A 20945-nucleotide genomic window follows, 5' to 3' on the forward strand; every position below is an offset into this window, starting at 1 on the left:
TATTTTTAGCACCATCCAAGTTTGATGCCGCGGATGTATTTGGGCTTCACCGTACACACACATCATCCTCCACTTCTCTTGCCCCCTCTCCTCCACTGATACATCAAGATGATACACAGAATAACCAAGAATCTCAACTTTTATTGAATTGTTCCAGAAAAGACCAATACCACCACTTCTACCTTGACTATGTATTGCATAAGAATTATGAAAACCAATGGAACTAGCTAAAGCTTCTACGCTACCACCTTTAATCTGTGTTTTAACAATGCACAACAAGGTAGGCGTAAACTTCCTCGCGAACTCGCGAAGTTCTCGAACCGTCGCGGCATTACCCGCACCACGACAGTTCCAACATATAGCACTCATTGGGCCCGGCGGTGCTCCTTGCCGGAGCCCGCCAATTTTAAGTCAGCCTTGCCTCGGGTACTATTCTTTGTCACGTTCTTGTCCCCCTCACTCCCAGCGCCACCGGGCCCGCCAATTTTAAGTTAGCCTTGCCTCAAGTACCATTCTTTGTCACGTTCTTGTCCCCCTCACTCCCAACTTTAGCTCTCTTGGGGTCTTGCTTTGTGCTAGGACTTGCTGGTGTTGTAGGGGGCGGTAATGCTAGTAGGTTGTGACCTGCAAGACCTGGCTTTTGGACATTCATTACCAGGTTCTGCCTAGCTGCAAGTTTAGACTCCCGCTTCCTATTGTTCTCTACGTCTTCCATCTGAGCATCCGGATTGTTTTCCGGGTCCACCTTCTTCCCGTGACCATAATCACCATCAGGATATTCCTGTCCTCTGCCGCCAATCCAGCCGCCCCGCCGGCCTCCACGCCGACCTCTTCCAGCACCCGGACCCCTTCCAGTCCTCATAAACCATTCAACACGAAGCCCCTTAAACACAAGGGCACACGGAGGGTGAATCACAGAGACGTGTTCCTTATACAAATGTCCCAACATGCCACAGACTACACACTAGTCCGGAAGCTTCTTGTATTTTACCTTATAGATCTGTCTCTTTGCATCACGGATCATCGATACCACATTCTTCAAAGGCTTCTCCACGTTGATTCAGACCCAAACACGGTAAAAGTTTCCCGTGAAGTCCTGCAATTGCTTCTCTGTGAACAATACTTCTCCCACTTTAGCTGCAAGGGACGGCACCAGGTGCTCATACAGATCAGGAACATCGTGTATCTGGGCCCAAATCTCTATAGTGTCGAGCTTTATTATAGAAGCTTCGCCACCCCGTCATACGGTTTTATGATCACAGCATCACCTCGAAAGTGCCAAGGCCCATCTTGCATCACACATTCCCAGTCCCCCAAACAAGAGAACTGAATTGTGTACAAATTGTCCTCCAAAGGACTGAACTTCACCTCCTGTGTGAGATCCCACGCCGCACGCATATTTTTGTACAACCAGTATTGGCTATAGGGTTTCCCAAAGTGCACTCGAGCCACAGCAATCCACCGCGCCACTTCTGCAGGTGCTTCCTTCTCATCGAAAACCACATTGTCCAGATCCTCTTCCCTCAGACCCAACTCCTCCGTCAGCTTTGCCACATCATCTGCAGAACTCTCACCACCGGCCCCTGACACCATTGTAGTTGACATCGTGATCCCTAACCCGCACAACAGATCGGGTTTTCTCGGAGCAGCCCTAAGCCCTCCGCTCCCCACATCCCCCGCACGGTGGAGGCGCTCACGGACCAAGCAGGACGGTTCCACTGGGACTATGCGCTTCACTCACTCTACCAGCGCGCCATGGTGACCGGCCCGACGGGCCGCCCCCGCGTCCCTCTCCTCCTCCTCCCAGGCCGCCAGCGGCAGCTTGGCTGCCGTCGAAGGAGGAGGAGGAGAAGCTGCATAAGAGCAACTCTAGCAGACCCCGCAAAACACCCCGGCCCGCAAAATAACCACCAAATTGCGGGTCGCGGCTAGAAAATCTGCACGAGCAGACCCCGCATCCCGCCCCGGCCCACAAATTTTTTTGCGTGGCGCGGCAAATCTTCTTCCCCAACCTCTATCTTCACGGGCTGGGAGGCCGACCCGAGCTCAACCCCTATCCCACGTGAGATTTGGCGAGAGGGACATTTCCGCGTGGCCCTTCCCGCTCCCCGCACCCTCCGCCACCATTGCCCCCACTCAGCAAGCTCCGGCTGCTCTTCCCCGGCCGCCTGTCGCCGCCATGGACCCCCTGCTGTCCCCCGTAACCGTCGAGGTCGACCACTCCCCTTCCGCTCGGGCGGATCTCGTCACCGGCCAAGTTGGCCCCGCCGCCGTCAACCAAAGCCCAAGCGCGCCTGCACGCAAGCGGCAGGGCAACTTTGTCGTGTAGGGCAGGAATCCGGCCGCCCCCGCCGCAATGGCCCATGCTCCAGGCGCCAACGCGGCAGCGCAATCCCAGCCGGCGGGGAAAGTCGGCAAGGTCGCGCGGGCGTAAAGCGGAGGAAGGTTCCGGCTTCAAAGAAGCCAACTTCTTCAACCTCTCGCTCCATCCCGCCGCAAGAAGGTGCTCCGACGATGTCGTTCAACGGCGCCGCTCCCCCTGCGAGCGAGGTGTTCGACGAAATGGCCGGAAGGTATGCGCCTTTGATCTTGGCGATTCCCTTTCATTTTTCACCATTATTCTCGATAGCGCATGACTTGTTATCGTTCGCTACAGCGGTGGTTCGAACAATGGAACAACCGAGTTCATGAACTTGTTGGACACGAACGCGGTTGACATTGATCAAGCCCCTTTCGAACCATTCGAGTACAATGAAACAGAGGTCGGCGTGGATGATCATGGTTGTGCGGACGAATTGGAGGAGATCGAAGCGCAAGCATTTGAGCAATCGCATGCAAAAACTGGGAAAAGTATAAGATTGAAGAACTACATGATCTTGGAAGATCAAGCTTTGATTCAAGCATGGAGTGCGGTGTCTCTTGATGCATGCACGGGTACATCTCAAAATTCCAAGAGATATTGGCAAAGGATCGAAGATCAATACTTCCGCATTATGGCAAAGTATCCCAATAGGACTCCACGCACATTTCGGTCGCTTCAAGGGCGTTGGGAGAACATCAAGCCTATGTGCAGCCGTTGGGCAGCTTGCTTGGAGCAAGTACACAATGCACCTCCAAGTGGCACCGTGGAGTCCGACCATGTGAGTTTGTTTTGCCTTTGTTCAAATTTTGCATCATCATATTGCATCATGAGAAGTGATTGGATCACTTTGTTCACATTGTGTAGGAAAAGATTGCTCAACATAGATATAAGGACATAGAAGCTTCGGAAGGCAAAATTTTCAAACTAGAGCATTGTTGGGAGTTGCTCCAAAAGTGCGACAAGTGGAAGTTGATCGACAAAGAATCCCCACCAAAGAGAGGCTCACTTAAAAACATGGATGAAGATGAGGATGATGATGGCCCAAGAAATTTTCACAAGCCCGATGGTGACAAGAAGACCAAGGAGAAGATGAAGAGAGAGCAAGAAGCATCAAGCTTGAGGGAGAAGATTGATGCCATGTTGCAATCCAACGAGTCGATGTTGTTGAAATTGGTGGAGATCAAGAAAGAGTTGGCCGAGAAGAAGGCGAAGGAGAAGCAAGAAAAGTGGCAGTTGCTCAAGGAAGAGGGGCTGCGCAAAGCTGCCATCGAGGAGAGAAGAGCACGAGCCGCCGAAAACAAATCAATGTCCATGTTGCTCGCCGAAAAGAACAAGATCATGTCAATGAACCGCAATGACATGGACGAACTCACCAAAACATGGCATGGTATGGCAATGAGGGAAATCTTGAAGAGAAGAATGGTGGCGTCGGCCGGTTCATGCTACAGTTCCGGTAATGTTTGCTCCGATCCATATGGTGGCAATGTGGATGATTTCAGTGCGGGAGTTGGAACAAGCGTCGGAGGTGGATTCGGTGGCCCCGATGAACTCCAAGGTGGACTCGATGGCGCGGAGTGAAGATCGATCAAGATGATGCCGGACATGGGCGCAAACCTTTTGCAGGGCCCTCTTTTGCGTTAGCCGTAATGAACTTGGCTTCTATTTACGCGTAAAACTGTTTGTGTCGTTTGAATTTGAACTTGTTTGTGAAATCCTATGTCAAATGCGAGATTTGCAGTTTATCTGTTTGCGGGTCGTCACGGTGGTGTCCTAGAAGAACTTGCATAGCCGACCCGTAAAAATGCATATTCCGTGATTATATTTTTTTACGAATCCGTTTGCGGGGTCTGCATCTGTGCCAGCTCGCGCCGGCCCGCAAAAGCTGTTTTGCGCGAACTGCAAACGCGTTTTGCGGGGTCTGGTAGAGTTGCTCTAAGGCGTATCAAGTCGGTCTGCTGGGGCCCAAACCGATTAGTACTAGAGGATCCATTTTTGTTCAGCTGAATCCGGTTCTAGCTTCTCCAATTTTCTTTGTCCTCTCTTGGGAATGGGTGTGTAAATTGAGATAATATATTTGCAAAATTTGGCATGTACTCGGTTCCCACATTTGAGGAAAGAGCTGAATAGTGATAATGCGAATGCAAAAAAATAAAAAACGGCATTGTTCTAATCAAATGAACCTTACCAATGTCCGACCGGTTAAGAAAAGTTTGTGATGTGCATAAGAACTGACCAAATTTCAACGGTCACCCTCACAGATTAAAGGAGCATTGCACATCACATTCAGATTGACGTACGCACGAGATTTTTTATTTTTTTTGAGCCGGCAAAGCTAGTTTCCCGCGGTATCTCGCTGCTGCTTCTTCTTCTTCTTCTTCTTCTTCTTCTTCTTCTTCTTCTTGCTGGGGACCCTCGGCATCTCGCTGAAGGTGCAGGAGCACCTCGGCTGGCGGCGCGTCGTGCCACACCCGCTGCGCCGTCTCCTCGTGGTCGAGCTTAGCAAAGCGGTCGGCCACCTTGTTGCCTTTCCGGGCAACGCGCGTCACGGTCACGTTGACAAGCCGCGTGAACATCGCGGTGATCGCCTTGCACTGCTCTGCGTCCTTCTCTGCCCGGACGCGTGCCCGACTGACAACGGCGTCGACGGCCGTCTTGAAGTCACCCTCGATGGAGATATCACGCCAACGGTTCTCCAGAACCAGCTCGAGGCCGCGCTTGAGCGCGACGTGCTCAGCGAGACGGCGACAGAGCTCGTCGCCTCGCCAATCCGCCCCGCGTAGCCCAAGACAAACTTACCCTTGTGATCACGGTAGACTCCCCCGATGCTGGCACTCCTGGACTCGTCGTGCTTGGATGAGCCATCAAAGTTCAGTTTCAGCCACCCCACCTTAGGCCTCCTCCAGTTGGTGACAGAGTAGACGCGCACGCAGCCGGCAGCGACGGGCGAACACGTTGTCGTTGACGCAGCCACGCAGGGGCGGCAACGGCGCGGGGCAGCCCATGGGAGCGTTGGACAGCAGCGCGCGCTCGAGAAAGTAGAGGAGGCGTCAGCCGAGAGAAGCACATGCTTACGTTCTGAGTATTTTGAATTTGGCGCAGTGTGTCATGCGAGCTTGGCCGAGGTTGCAGTGAGGGTATATATAGGTGCTCTTGCTGACGCCTAGACTTCTTCATTTGTTTCTCTTCATATTTTCGCTGTGTTCTGGGCGTTGCTTGCTTGCCGCCTCGAGGTTAGTGTGTTTACACCTTTGGCTCCTCTCAAAGCACGCGACGTTTTAAATCATCTCTGCTTTTAACTGAGTTGCCAAGTTAATTCCGAGAAATGCTACAGCTACGGATTTTTCTCAAAGAGAAATTACGGGGTGAGGTGGACACCAGTGCCGGAGCTTGGAGGAGAGCACTTCTTTTTTTGAATTCTGAGCACATTTTTTATATATTCTGAATCATAGGCACTGTATATCAAACAAGGTTACAAGATGGAGTGTGCACATCCTGTCAAGGTATTCCACTGTCAACCATGAACCATCAGACTATTAATTAATAAGTTAGCTAAAACAAAAAAATTGAGATACTAGACATGGAAATCAGCTTGTCGATTTTCCATGCATGCATCTAAAATCTATAATGACATCTTCATGGATGTTGTTTCTCCAATTAAAGCAATGATAATACATGATCTTCCTCAACCCGCGATATGCCATGTGCACCTTCCTTCTAAAACCAAATCAATTCTTCTCTGATTCTGATTTTCCTTGGCCTTGACTACCTACTCCCTCCGTCCGGTGAAGAGTGTACATCTAAGAATTTTAGGACAAAATATGGAGTGAAGTAAAAAATGCATTGGAAAGATGCAAGCCACCATCTCTCTCCTCTTTAATTACCCAACCCCTAATGAGCTAGGTGCATGTAAAAAATTAAGAAGACCATGTGTAGATTGTTATTGGTCTTGATCACTGGTGGACCTCCCCGGTGGGCAGGGTATGGCGCCTGCCATATCTTAATTTTGAGCAAAAAAAAATTTATACGTATGCATCGATACAGAGGCTGCGCTGTCCATCGATAGCTAATAGAAAAGGCTGCGTCGTCGTTCACTCGTTCTTATGGGCCAACGCGGCCAATGGCCTGATGGGCCGAGACAGCCAGCCACCCACTAAATGACGAGTCACGGCTGGCCTGGCCAGGTTCGAGCGTAGGCTTTTTTCTCGTCTCGACCACTACTCGACCTCTCGACACGACGCTATGCGGCAACCCTAGCAAGCGGAAGCAGCGGCTGGCCCGGTCGCCAGGAGCCCAGGAGGCAGGAGCGGCGGTGGCACTGCGGTAGCAAGCGACGGCGGCGCAAGCCGGGGCCTAGGCGCCTAGCGGCGGCGGCGGCAACGGTCCGGTAGTCTGGCCACTTCTGACTCTGGCGCAGTTCCGGCCAGATTGCAAGAAGATGGAAAAAAGAGGAAAGGGAATAAAGGAAAGGGGAGGAGGTTATTTCTGAACTTTTCTGAATTTTTATAGCAAATTTAACAGTAGTTATAGCTTGAAGCAGATTGTAGATTTGTAGTGACCGAATGGATGATATTTTAATAGTAGCTTAAAGCAGATTTATGGCAAAATTTAACAACAGCTTGAAGCCTTAAATTCAATGTGAATAAGCTTGCTAGACTCACAGCGATTTATCATGAGGATTTCTCATATTATGGACGTGACCATATAGTTAATAACCTAGAGCTATTCATTATCCATATGAGAAGAATTGAAGACTTTAGAGCTTGTCATGATATTACAAGCCTAGCTAAAAAGATGGTTGAACTTGAAAGGCATGTTATGTTTTCCGCTGTTTATCGTCTCATTGAGTTGGCATTGCTACTACCGATAACAATAACAACAGTTGAAAGAGTCTTCTCATCAATGAAAATCATCAAGATTGAGTTGTGCTGCAAGATGTCTGATGGCTGGCTTAATGATTTGATGGTGTGTTACATTGAGCGAGAGGTCTTCAAAAGTATTGATCTTGATAAAATTAAGAAAGATTTTCAGAAGAAGGGTAGGGAACTGCCATTGTCTGGGTCTTCTAGACGCCATTAAAAGCTTCATTATTGATAGGTTTTAGGATGTTTTCCTATTGAAATATGTCTACATTTTCATTGTATTTGGTTATTGGTTTGTAGTGAGCATTGTTAGTGTGTATTGACTCATTTGATTTGGATAAAAAAATCTAGTGAGACTTCGCCCCACCTTAAAAAAAATTGTGGTCCGCCTCTGGTCTTGATTACCGTGTAATGAGAGAGAAGTATTTTTTTTCACTTTAAAGTGTATTAAGAAGATAGAATTACACTTTTTATGAACAAATTTTAATGTCAAACATACATTTTTCATCGGACGAAGAGAGTATATTGCAATTTGTATAAGATCGTACTACATTGCGAGTGTCAATCAAGAACTGCATAAGAACACACTGCAGCACAAGTCACTCTGCTAGTAGTCCTCCCTCCACTTTTGTATATAAGGCCACAAACCCATATTACAGGTATCAAGGCAAAAATAATGTGTGCTTAAGCCAATATTGCAAGCTACCTTGGCTCTTTGTTTGTCATGTTAATTAATGCATATTTTTCTGTCCGACCAACAACAAGCCAATGCTCTCACTCCTTTTGTTTGATTAATGAGGCGCAAGCCAAGCTTCTCACACCCACATGCATGCAAGGGATAATTATGTCCTTCTTTGCTAGTACGAGGCAAATACCGTCAATTTTGTCTCGATTACCGTTTGTAGCTTTGTATAATTGCAAATTGTAATTTTGATTGTGACCTTGTATAATTGCAAATTGTAATGTCCTCCTTTGCTAGTATTGCTAGTACTAACTTGGTTCGATTCTGCTAGTAGAGATGTCGTGAGTGCTTTCTTCGATCCACGTACTCCTTGTTTGAGGGTTCAAGGTAATTAACTAAACACCGGCTATTCGTATGCTACGCATGCATGCGCGCCGCCCACGCCCACGCACACACAATTGATATGCAGTTACGTGCGCCCTCGCGTCTCCTCGATCGCCGCATTCGAGCCGCCTGATTGTTAGATTAGGCTGGTCATAGTGGGAGTAACATAGGTAGTAACATAGATGCCACATAAGCAAAAATGGTGATGTGGCAAGTAGTTAATGAGGAGAGAGGCAAATAGAGTAACATAATATGTTACCATCACATAGCGGTTTCCAATGCATAATGAGTCTACAAAGTAATAAATGAAGGCAACTATGTTACCACACCTATGACACTACCCACTATGAAGGTAGTAACATAGACTAGTAACATATGTATGTTACTAGTCTAAGTTACTCCCCACTATGACCAGCCTTAGCCACAATGGGTAGTAACATAGAGTAGTAACATGGGCAGGCAACACTTCATTTATTAAGCTATAGACTCATAATGCCTTGATATGTGTGATGTTACTCACACTAGTAGTAACTAGCTATGTTATCATATGTCTTTCTTTCTTTCTTTATTGCTTGCCACATCATCTTTTTTATTGATGGCCAACACTCACCCCTAAGCCATGACATCGCCGCGCGGGCTGGTGACAGGAGCCTTGACTCGCTGTCGTCGACTCGTTGTCTCGTCCACTCGATGACACCGCACACCTCCGCGCCCACTGTGACGTGCCGTGTGATTGCCGTCGCCGGAGTTGATGCAGCTCGCGTCGTTGTCGTCGTTACGGCCATGACCCTGCCCGCAGACCCGACCTGACGCACTGACGTCGGTCGTGCCATCCTCCGTCACGACTCTAGCGACACATGCCGAGCTCCTTCTCCGCCGGCGACACACGCCTGACGTCCCTCTGCATCCTGCACGTCCCGCGCGCACCCGGCGTGCCCGATGAGCTCGATCGTACCAGTGCGTCCCGCGCGCACCCGACACGCCCGACGAGCCCGACCGCACCAGACGCTCACCGCGCGCCGCCTTCACGTCCGCCATGACAGCCGCCAGCAACAAACGCCGGAAGGATGTAGCCGAACTCGAGCACGGACTCGAGCACAATGGTGAAATACGCCTCCTCCCAATATCAGCCGCACGCTTGTACACGCGCCCGCGGTCCCGACGCGTCCAGTGCACACCCATAACACGCACCGGGCGCGCCCGGCTCGCTGTCACGGCTTATTATTCTGCACCGCTGCGACCTCAACCGCAGCGCAAGACCTTCATGCCGCCATGCCGTTGTGTGTCGTTGAAGCCGCCACCACGCAGGTTCTCCGCGGCCTCCTCACCGTGCCGCCGTAGCCACCGCGGCCTCCTCGCCGCGCCGCGCACCTCTATAGACCGATACACGGCCCGGAGCATCGTGGCAAGGAGAACGACGTTCAAGATGAATCAGCTCATGATATCAATTGTTGGAATCGCAGCCCTCTAACTACCTCTCCTCTCACTCGAACAGAGGTGGAAGAAAAAGAACAATGAACACAAAATTTTCTGGCCGGCGACGAACGCCGCCGCCACAGGGGCTCAAACGCCCCAATTTTTTCTTCTTTACAATAGTTACATGGCTTACACTTGGCTCAAACCGAACAAGTCCATTACATTGGCTTATATAGCCCAGCACACAGACGCACGCCCAGCCGTCGCATGCATCTGGCCACTATCCATGCACGCACGCACAACCGTCGCATGCATCTGGCCACTATCCACGCACGTACGCACTAACTGATCAAACCTAGCATGCACTAACTACTAAGGGCATCTTCAATGCAAAGCACTTAGATAGGCGCTTAGGAAAATAAAATAACTTTTATAAAATTGAAAAATCATCGAGGCGCCCGCTAACACAACGTTGGCCGCTAACTATAGGCGCTAGCTAACCACTGACTCAGCTGTAAAACTGGTCGTTGGACGCGTGTTTTAACTCATCGGAAGGGGAAAAAAATGGTTAAGCGCTCACGGCCAGAGTTTGCGTCGATGCCAGGCTTGACGCCAGGATTAGTCAGCCCAACTTTCAATCGGGGAGGATAGGAATCCTGGCGCCTACCCTTAGCGCCCCGCGTTGTTGATGCTCTAAGCCACATGCACGCAACACCGCGCCTCCACTCTTACTAGCCCGCCCGATCAGCACGCCATGGCCGGCTCGCACGACTCGCTCATCGGCTCATGTGCCTCTAGACTCGCAACAGATTGTCAACGACCACAGCCTTACACGGTGGACTCAGGTGCACACACACCATCGTGGCACAGCGCACATACGCCCTCAACGGACATCACCTGACGCCGGTCGCCAGCGCACGGACATGGCTTATTACCAACACTCATCCCCTAAGCCATGACATCGCCACGCGGCCTGCCGACAGGAGCACTGACTCGCCGCCGTCGACTTGTTGTCCGCTCGATGACACCGCGCACCTCCGCGCCCGCTGCGATGTGCCGTGTGCTAGTCATCGCCGGAGTTGATGTAGCTCGCGTCGTTGTCGTCGTTACGGCCGTGACCCAGCCCGCAGACCCGACCTGGCGCACCGACGCCGGTCGTATCGTGCTCCGTCACGACTTCGGCGACACAGGTCGAGCTCCTTCTCCGCTGGCGACACACGTCTGGCATCTCTCTGCGCCCCGCACGTCCCGCGTGCACCCGACGCGCCCGACCGCATCAGTGCGTCCTGCACATCCCGCACGTACTCGACGCGCCCAACCGCACCAGACGCTCATCGCGCGCCGCCTCCGCGTCTGCCATGGCAGCCGCCAGCGACAAATCCTGGAAGGATGTAGCCGAACACGAGCGTGGACTCGAGCAGAACGGCAACATACGCCTCCTCCCAACATCAAACGCACGCTCGTACGCGCGCCCGCGGTCCCGACGTGCTCGACGCGTCCAGTGCGCACCCATAACACGCACCGGTCGCGCCCGGCTCACCGCCACGGCTTATTGCCCTGCACCGCTGCGGTCTCAACCGCAGCGCAGCACCTCCATGCCGCCATGCCGCTGTGTGTCATTGAAGCCGCCACCACGCAGGTCCTCCGCGGCCTCCTCACCGTGCCGCCACAGCCACCACGGCCTCCTCGCCATGCCGCGCACCTCCATACACCGACACACGGCCCGAAGCATCGCGCAGCCGTCGGCGAACTCCGCCATCGCCAGCACGCCTCCGGCAAGGAGAAAGACACCCAAGATGAAGCAGCTCATGATACCAATTGTTGAAACAGCCCTCTAGCTACCTCTCCTCTCACTCGAACGGAGGTGGAAAAAGAAAAACAGCGGACACAAGATTTTCTGGCCGGCGATGAACGCCGCCACGGGCGCTCAAACGCCTCAATCTTTTCTTCTTTACAATGTCTAGATGGCTTATACTCGGCTCAAACCGAACAAGTCCATTACATTGGTTTATATAGCCCAACACACAGACGCACGCCCAGCCGTCACATGCATCTGGCCACTATCCACGCACGCACGCACTAACTGATCAACCTAGCATGCGCTAACCACTAAGCCACATGCACGCAACGCCGCGCCTCCACTCTTGCTTGCCCGCCCGATCAGCACGCCATGGCCGGCTCGCACGACTCGCTCATGCGTCCCTAGACTCGCAATAGATCGTCAATGTCCACAGCCTTACACGGTGGACTCGGGTGCACACACACCATCGTGGCACACGCGCACACCCGACGCCGGTCGCCAGCTCACGGACATGGCTTATTGCCAACATCCTGTTGCTGCAACCTACTAGTACTACTCCAGCACCACGTCCAACGCTTCTGCCTCTTCCGTCGGTGCCACCGACGGCGGGTCGTCGCTGTCCGCGTCGGCCATCGTCGCCCGTGTGAGGGGATCGCGTCGCACATCCTCCGCATCGACGGCTACTCCGGCACCAAGGGGATCGACAACGGCAATTTCATCTCCTCCGAGACGTTTGCGGCCGTAGGGCACAATTGGCGTCTGCATTACTACCCCGACAGTCCATACGACAAGAAGGACGATTGGATCTTTCTCTATCTCGTTCATATTGCTTTCGAGAAAGTCGAAGCCAAATACAGTATCAGCTTGCTCGACCAAGATGGGAACCCGGTGCCGTCGTACAGCCAAACCTACCCGAACACCTTCAACGAAGACCCCTTAGAAATTTTTCGTGGCGGCAAAGGTTCGACGGGCGTTCAACTCATCAAGAGGAGCGACCTGGAAAATCGGTCTACCTGAAAGACGATGCTTTCAGCGTCAGGTGTGATGTCACCGTGTTTAAAGAGAAGATCTTCAGCAAGGCCATCCCGTTTTCAGAAGCTCTTCCGGGTGTCGTGAAGCACGAGAACTGAATGAGGGGATGGATTTCGCTGTTGAAGTCGCTCACCCGCTGGAGATCAAGACCATTTGCTCGCTTGTTCAGATGCCTGCGTTCGTGCCGTTCTTTTGAGTGCCAGTCCTCCTTTTATCTTAAATAATTATATTTTCGTGTTTCAGAGGAGAAAAGCAGTCGGTATATTGTAATGCCATAGTATGTGAAAGTTAGTACTCCTTTACCAGTTGTGATCTTCATCTATTAAGTATACTCCTACCTTCTACTATTTCCTTGTATGAATCAACCTGCGTTCCGTATGTTTGCAAACAAGGTGGCTTGATTTGAACATTGACATACATATACCCAGTCAGATGTTTATCAAAGCTGTCCATGCGTCAGTGCGTGGTAGCCACACGAAGGAGCGTCGACCAAACATGGATTGATCTTATTCCGCAATAGGTTAAGGAGATAATGGGAGCAGCGCCCGCGTGGTTGCATCTATCACTGCTGTAGGTCTACCTCTGCCTTCAGTGACGTGCTAAAAATTACTTTTCAACAACCCAAAATTTAATGAAGAACAACAAATACAAGATAAGACAAGTTGTGTCACTTAAATATATTTTTGACACACACACAAATTAAAACAGAGAGTTTATTATTTCTAAACTCGCTTCTTATGTGTGTGTGTGTGCTTATACGTTCATATTGAAACTTACCCACGAGCCGCTCTCTGTATATGGGCTGCTTTGCTTACGAGGCACTACTTTATGGAATACTCCTTCCGTTTTTATTTACTCTGCATATTAGAGTTGACTGAAATTAAACTTAAAGTTTGATTAAGTTTATAAAAAATACAAACATTTACTATAACAAATATACATAATGTGAAAGTACATTTAATAATAAATCTAACGATACTGATTTGTTATTGTATATATTAATATTTTTTATAAATTTGCAAACTTGACTTTGACTAAAGCTAATACACGGATTAAATAAAAACGGAGAGAGCACTACTAGAATCATTGTTCTCCCGAGTTTCCACATACTAAACTCGGCGAAATTTTCACCAAGTGTCAAACTCGGCGCAGCGCATTCGGCTGGACGGGGCTCGTCAATCATTCATACTGCCGAGTTCATTCTATCGAGAACTCAGTGAATATATAAACAATGTTTGCTGAGTTTTAGTCTGAAACAACTCGGAAAATCACACCGTCAGACTGAATGCGCCATTAATGGAAGTGCCACGTGGCACAACTGTTCACCGAGTTTTAAATAGCCGCGTACTCCAAAAGCGCTAAGCTTCTTTCTGAACCATCAATGCTCTCTTTGTGAAGCAGATGAACACTTTTTTGGTGTAACATGATAGTTCAACACCTTCACAAAGTGCGGATTGATGAATGTAATCACATTGAGAGAGATTTTTTTTAACTTAAATCATATTTCCAGCGAGAAGAGGCCGCACGAGCTTGTCTTTACTTACGAGGGCGGGCCGAGGACACCCTCTGACCACTACACTTTCGAGGACTCCAAGTACACGAGGTTCCAGGAAGGGACGCCGCCCCTACCGGCTAACGAGGATGTCAACAACGAGGAGGCGGAGGACGAGGAGCATGATGGCGGCGACCAAGGAGGAGGACGAGGAGCTATTGTGGTTTTACGAGTACTTTAATTAGATGAAATGCTACGAGCTAGTAGCTAGCCGTTGTCGAATCCTTCGGAAAATGAAGTAGTGAGTGCAAATTAAAATATATAACATATTTCCCGAAATAGGCAGTATGGACCGAAGCTTAATGAAATGATTAAAAAACATTTCTCAAAACAGGTGGTATGGACAGGTCGAAGAATGAAGTAGTGAGTGCAAACTAAAAGATATAACATGTTTGTCGAAATAGGCAGTACCGATGGAGATTAATGAAATAATTCAAAAAATATTTGTCAAAACAGGCAGTATGAACAGACAGAGCTTAATAAAATGATTCGAAAAAGACTAGACCAGTTAGCAATGCGCTTAATGATGGACACGCTCTGTAACTATGAAAGTTATCTGCTTATCATATGTATAGAAGTTTCATAGTGATAGTCATATCCACCACAAAGTGTAATGATGACCGTAACTTGGCTAGGATTTGCCGGCGACAGGAGAGCGAGTGTGGCTAGATGGGAGCGGGGGCTGGCTGGATGAGGACAGCCCCATCGCACGATCGTCTTAAAAATGGACGACCGCTGTCGCTGACGTGTGAGCCTCAGGTCATAAATTAAGTTGACCAGATAGGTGGTGGGCGATTGGACGACTGCTAGATGGGGCCACGGCGGACACCGAGAAGACGTGTGTGACGTCCATTCCGCGTCCGCGCCGACGCATTTGGGGCGTAAATTTGAACCGCAAATGCATCGGTGCGAACACGACACGGACTACATTTGAGTTTGATCGCTGCATTGGGCCTCATCTTTTGTCCGTGCCGACCTAAACGGACGGCGGCGGACAAAATGAGTCACCCCATTAAAATTGCTCTAGGCGTGCATGCGGTGTCTCGACCGACGGACCAACGCCAGTCGCCCGACGCCGGAAAAAATTACTGTTATAACCTAAAAGGCTAACAAAATCCCGATTTGACCTCGTTTCAAAAAAAATTGATTTTGACCTCTTTGGGTGACGCCAACATCCCTGGCGTCTGGGTTGCGAACCAGACGCCAGGGCGTCTGGCCCCTGGCCCGCACTGCCCGCCTGCCCGTTGACTTGCTGACGTGGCAAAGGGGCCAGACGCCAAGGACCCTGGCGTCTGGCCCTGGTAAGTGGATAACCCACAGGAGAGTGTGTGGGACCCACCCCACACACTTTCCCCAATCGACAACCCGAGCTTGAAGAACACTTGGAGCTCCCACACTCTCTCCCACCCCTCAAGCTCCCCCTCAAATCCTCTCCAAAAGGTGCATCCCTTAGGTGGATATTTCCATCACTTTGTTGCTCTTGGTAATCTCCCCCAAATCATCCAATTATTTTTTGTTAAATCTTGTTATTTTGGTTGCATTTTATACATGTTGGTGGAACCCTAGTTTTTGTTTTCTCCCTTATGTTAGTGTGAATGGCTTGGTTAACTTTGATAATATAGTGATATGCATGGTGTGTAGTAGGAATATATGCTTGTTGAGTAGAAAGATTGGGGGTTAGGGTTAGTTAGTGATTAGGGTTAACTTTGCTTAGTGTGTGTTAATTAGTGATACTTTTGTGGACATCACCAATAATTTAGTGTTGATATGATTTGGATATAATGAGATGTATTTGGATAAACACCAATTCTCATTGAAGTCTTAAATGCATTCATGTTATTTTTAGATGGAGAGACTTGTTAATGTTCATTACATGGACAAGGAGGCATTCTTGAGTAACAATGCCGACACGGGTGAGGAACCATTAGTTTTTGATACAAGCCCTAGCTATGAGGATGTTGTTGCAAAAGTGAGACAAGTCTTAAAGTGGATGGACACCAATGTTGATGTTAAGTTAATAGGAAGGTATGATGTTGGAGTTGGAGCCAAATCTCGCTTGAAAAGTATGCCTATCACCTCGGATTTGCATTGGGATGCATACAAGAAAAAAGTTTCCCAATCGGAAGACAAGTCACTTGAATTGTTTGCCACCAAGGTTGAATCTCCTCGGTTTACCTTTGATTTGAACCAGCATGTCTCTTCCCCAATGGATGACATGAGCGAGAGGACAATGGTGCCACTTGTTGAGCATAGGGTTGTGGTTGATGCCCCAATGCTTATCGCCAACCACGTCCCCGTGTACCATCTATTAAAGCAAATGAGATTGAGTTGTATGCCCCCAATGCTTCTAGCCAACCACCAACTAGCCAAGCAAATGAAGTTGAGGTGATGATTGCTAGTGATGAAGTAATTCAAGAGGATGAAGATGCTTATGATGACGACGAAGAGCAAGAGGAAGGGTTTCATGGTAATGATGTTGGTGACTTGGATGCGTACATAGCGCAAAAGGACATGGATCGTGACTTGCCTTTTAGGCGTCAATATGCGTATGACTCGGATGACGAGGGTCCAGTTGAACAGTTGGACGAGGATGGATTCACAAAGGAGGAAAACCAAATCCACTTTGAGCTGACGGGCTTAGAAAAAAGAACTCACTTGTTTAAAGATCTCAGCCTTGCCCATAAAGCTGTCGTTGACGGTGGAATGAGAATGACGGCGATTGAGCCAACACCATGCCCTGATCCAGGAGAACGAAGGGTGGAGAATGAGGACGAGAATGCTTATTTGGAGAAAGGAGTGAAATTTCTGAGCTTGCCTATGCTGAAGTTTTGGTTGGGTGACTATGTCATTCGGAACCATAGGCCAATTTATGTTGAGCACTCCGACATGAAGTTGCGTTACACCGTGAAGTGTGAGCATGAAGGATGCCCATGGAAGGTTCGTGCAAGAAAGCTTAAAGAAACCGAAGAATGGGTGTTAACAAGTTGTGTTGCCACTCATAGGTGCAAACCGCCATCTAAACAACTTCGAACGACACACCGTCAACTCACATCTGAGTATCTCAGATACAAATGGATGAAAGACATAGGCTTTGATCCCACTATGAAAGTGAGGTTTCTAATGCGGATGGTGAAAAAACAATTTGGTCATGGAAGGCAAAGGCAAATGCTATTAGGATGTTGTATGGTGGTTATGAAGAAGCATACAACCAGCTCCCAAGGTTGTTGGCCGCGATTGCACATAAGAACCCATGCATGTTTCATGTGGTCGAGGATCACGAGGGAGTGTTCCACCGTGCCTTCTGGAGTTATGGACAATGCGTGGGTGCGTTTCAGCATTGTCGTCCGGTCTTGTCTATAGATGGCACGTTCTTGACCGATAGATACAAGGGCACACTAATGGTAGCAATGGCGCACTCATCAAACGACAACGTGTTGCCGTGTGCATTTGCTTTGGTGCCTTCCGAGCACCAAGACAACTGGGAGTGGTTCATGGGTCATGTTAGGCACAACGTGGTTGGGGCTAGGGAGGTATGCATCATATCGGACCGGCACCATGGCACACTCAAGGCATTTCGTGGCCAACTTTTACCGGGCATGTAAGAGTAAGGAGCTCAGCAAAGACCTTACCCATGTATGTGTGGCCCTCACCACCCAAGGTTTCGATGCTCGGTACAACAAACTCTTTGCAGCGGTGAACGAAGGGGGAAAAGAGTTCTTAACTAGGAATTTAAGCGAGAAGCACAAGTGGGCACGCGCTCATGACGATGGTGGTAGGCGATATGGCGACATGACGAGCAATCTAGTAGAATGTTTCAACAATGTGCTGAAGGGTGCCCGTGCATTGCTAGTGACTGCAATAGTGGAGTACACATTCTTCAAGCTGAATGAGTACTTTCAGAGGCATTCTGAAGAGACTGCAAAATGGATAGGTGAAAAAAAGGATTATCCGAAAAAGGTTGATGAATGGTTGCAGTTACAAGCAAGCAAGTCTTCACGGCAACAAGTTATCATATTCGACAGAACTGAAATGATCTATCAAATTGATGAGCCAGGTGGCACAACACGAGACGGTAGACAATATGGTGGTGCTGCATTTGAGGTGCGTCTTAAGACTCGGTGGTGCCAGTGCGAGAGGCCTAGTAAGTATCATTGTCCATGCTCACATTTGATAACGGCGGCGAAGGCGAGAAACATACATGTTTGTGATGGAAAAACCGTGCGGATGCAAGAGTTCCATGTGGAAGCTACTAGGTTGACATGGGCGCCAAGATTTCACCTTTTTTTGGACCAATCACAGTGGCCTGAGTACCATGGCCCTCATATTAGGCCAGACCCTCTTCTGAAGGTGGAGACCAAGGGTAGAAGGAGAACTAAGAGGTTCAGGGGTGATATGGATGACCTAGCTGGATACACTGGCATGAAACAATTTGGTAGCGGTCATTTCATGGAGGCTCCTGACACTATCAACTGTGGGATGTGCGGTAAAGGGGGACACAATGAGCGGACATGCAAGAATAGGAAAACCAAAAAAAGAAAAACAAGTCGTGGAGGTGGCACCGATGGTGAATGAGGTGGAAGAGGTGACGGTGGTGGTGGTCGAGGAAGCACAAGTGCTAGAGGTGGTGGTCGAGCAGGCACAAGTGCTAGAGGTGGTGGTCAAGCAAGCACAAGTGCTAGAGGTGGTGGTCGAGCAAGCACAAGTGCTAGAGGTGGTGGTGGTCGGAGAGGAAGCACAAGTGCTAGAGGTGGTGGTGGTCGGAGAGGAAGCACAAATGCTAGAGGTGGAAGTGGTCGGAGAGGAAGCACAAGTGCTAGAGGTGGTGGTGGTCGGAGAGGAATGGTTGATAATGGATCGGCCTTCGGTTATTTGCTTAATCCAGATGGTTGATCTAATAATAATGGTATATTATTTGTTCATACAATTCCTAGCATTTATTGATTTACTGTATTTACACATGTATCTCTTTGTGTCTTGTGCTAACAATTGTTCTTTTTGTAGGCATGGCTTCATCCGGTTTCAGGACGAGGCCGGCGTGCGCGGACCAAGAGGACATGCCGAAGACGTGGATGGAGGCCACGTTGGACAAGGAGAAGGAGAAGGATGTGCCCACACCACCATGTTGGTGTGGTGATGTTTGCAAGCTGAAGGTGTCCACGGACCGTAAGAAGTCATGGACAGAAGGTAGAAGGTTTTTCGTGTGTTCCAACTATGCACATGATCGTCGAAGGCCAACTAACGCATATGACATACCACCGGTATGTTGGGTGTACATACAAAAAACCTCATCAAGTTTGAACTCATATTACTAACAAAAACATGATTTTTATGTAGTCACCTCCTCCACTTTGCAAGTACTTCACTTGGATAGATCACGAGGTACCAAAAGATGTCCAAGAGGACCAACATCGAGATTACTTACAAAGGCAGCGCCTATTCGAGGAGTCCTTTGCACGGGGATTGGAGCATGAGCGTCGTGAGAAGGAGAAGAACGAGCGCAAGAAGCGTGAGCAAGAGAGGGCACACAAAGGGAAGGAGGCTCGTCAAGAAGAGAGGGCAAGAAAACTTGCAAGGGCTCACGATGCACGAGAGGAGGACGAGGCACGTGACAAGAAGGGAAAGTGGCCCCGTACTACTCAGTACACAAATGGAAAGGCACCGGCGTCGATGATGGAATGTCGAGACTTTGTTTAATGTATGAACTTGTCATTCGAGATCGTGTGTGGTCATGAACTACTTATGTCATTTGAGACATCATGTGTGAACTTGTTATTCGAGACCTTCTGTGATCATGAACTACTTATGTGCAACATATTTGAAATTATGTGCAAACTATGCTTTGTTCATATTTTTGTTTGATTTCCAATGTTTAAAAGTGTGTGCAACATATTTGAAATTATGTGCAAGCTATCCAGAGAGCATTTTTCCCATCCAGAGAGGAAATTATGTGCACCTATCCAGAGAGCCAGACGCCAGGAACCCTGGCGTCTGGGTCCATATCCAGACCAGACAAGACAAGACCAGATGCCAAGGTCCCTGGCGTCTGGTTCGTTTTGGTCAGGCAGGAGACCGGACACCTGTCTGATCATCCAGAGAGCCAGACGCCAAGCACCCTGGCGTCTGGGTCCATATCCAGACCAGACGCTAAGGTCCCTGGCGTCTGGCTCGTTTTGGTCGCGCAGGAGACCAGACACTTGTCTGATCTGTCTGATGCCCGATCCAGAGAGCCAGACACCAGGCACCCTGGCGTTTGGGTCTTCGTCTGGGTCTCCAGACCCAGACGCCAAAGTCTCGGGCGTCTGGCTCATATTGGTCACGCAGGAGACCAGACACCTGTCTGATCTGTATGAGCATTTTGCTAGTTTGCAACACACCCAGACGCCAAGGTCCCTGGCGTCTGGCTCCCTATCCAGAGAGCAAATTTCGAGTGGATAAGATTCTTTGGGCCCACCTCTAGCCCTCTCATCCATTCATCTCCACTTCTACCCCTCTCATTCCTTTCATCTCCACTCACTCTCACCTCTAGCCCTCTCATCCACTCACTCTCATCCAGTACCCTAACCCCCCCTCAAATCTCTCATGAATCGGTCCACTAGGAAAAGGGCTATAGATGGAATTGACACTAATGGCGCACCAGACATGTTGTGCGCCATTACTATATACTAATGGCGCACCATGTGTTGGTGCGCCATTAGTGTCCAAATACTAATGGCGCACCACATCCACGGTGCGCCATTAGTAAAAAAAATTAATTTTTTCAAAACTACTAATGGCGCACCGTGGGAGTGGTGCGCCATTACTAGTTGATGGCGCACCATGCCACGGTGCGCCATTAGTAACTTGGCCACCACTTCCAC

General features: G+C 49.3%; 1 pseudogene; it reads right to left on the reverse strand.

Moving 5' to 3' along the window:
• Positions 1-1737: 1737 nt before the first annotated feature.
• On the reverse strand, positions 1738-11462 carry LOC119333804 (annotated as a pseudogene).
• Between the last annotated feature and the right edge of the window lie 9483 nt (positions 11463-20945).

The sequence above is a fragment of the Triticum dicoccoides genome, chromosome 7A (assembly GCF_002162155.2).
Source record: "Triticum dicoccoides isolate Atlit2015 ecotype Zavitan chromosome 7A, WEW_v2.0, whole genome shotgun sequence".
NCBI classification, from domain to species: Eukaryota; Viridiplantae; Streptophyta; class Magnoliopsida; order Poales; family Poaceae; genus Triticum; species Triticum dicoccoides.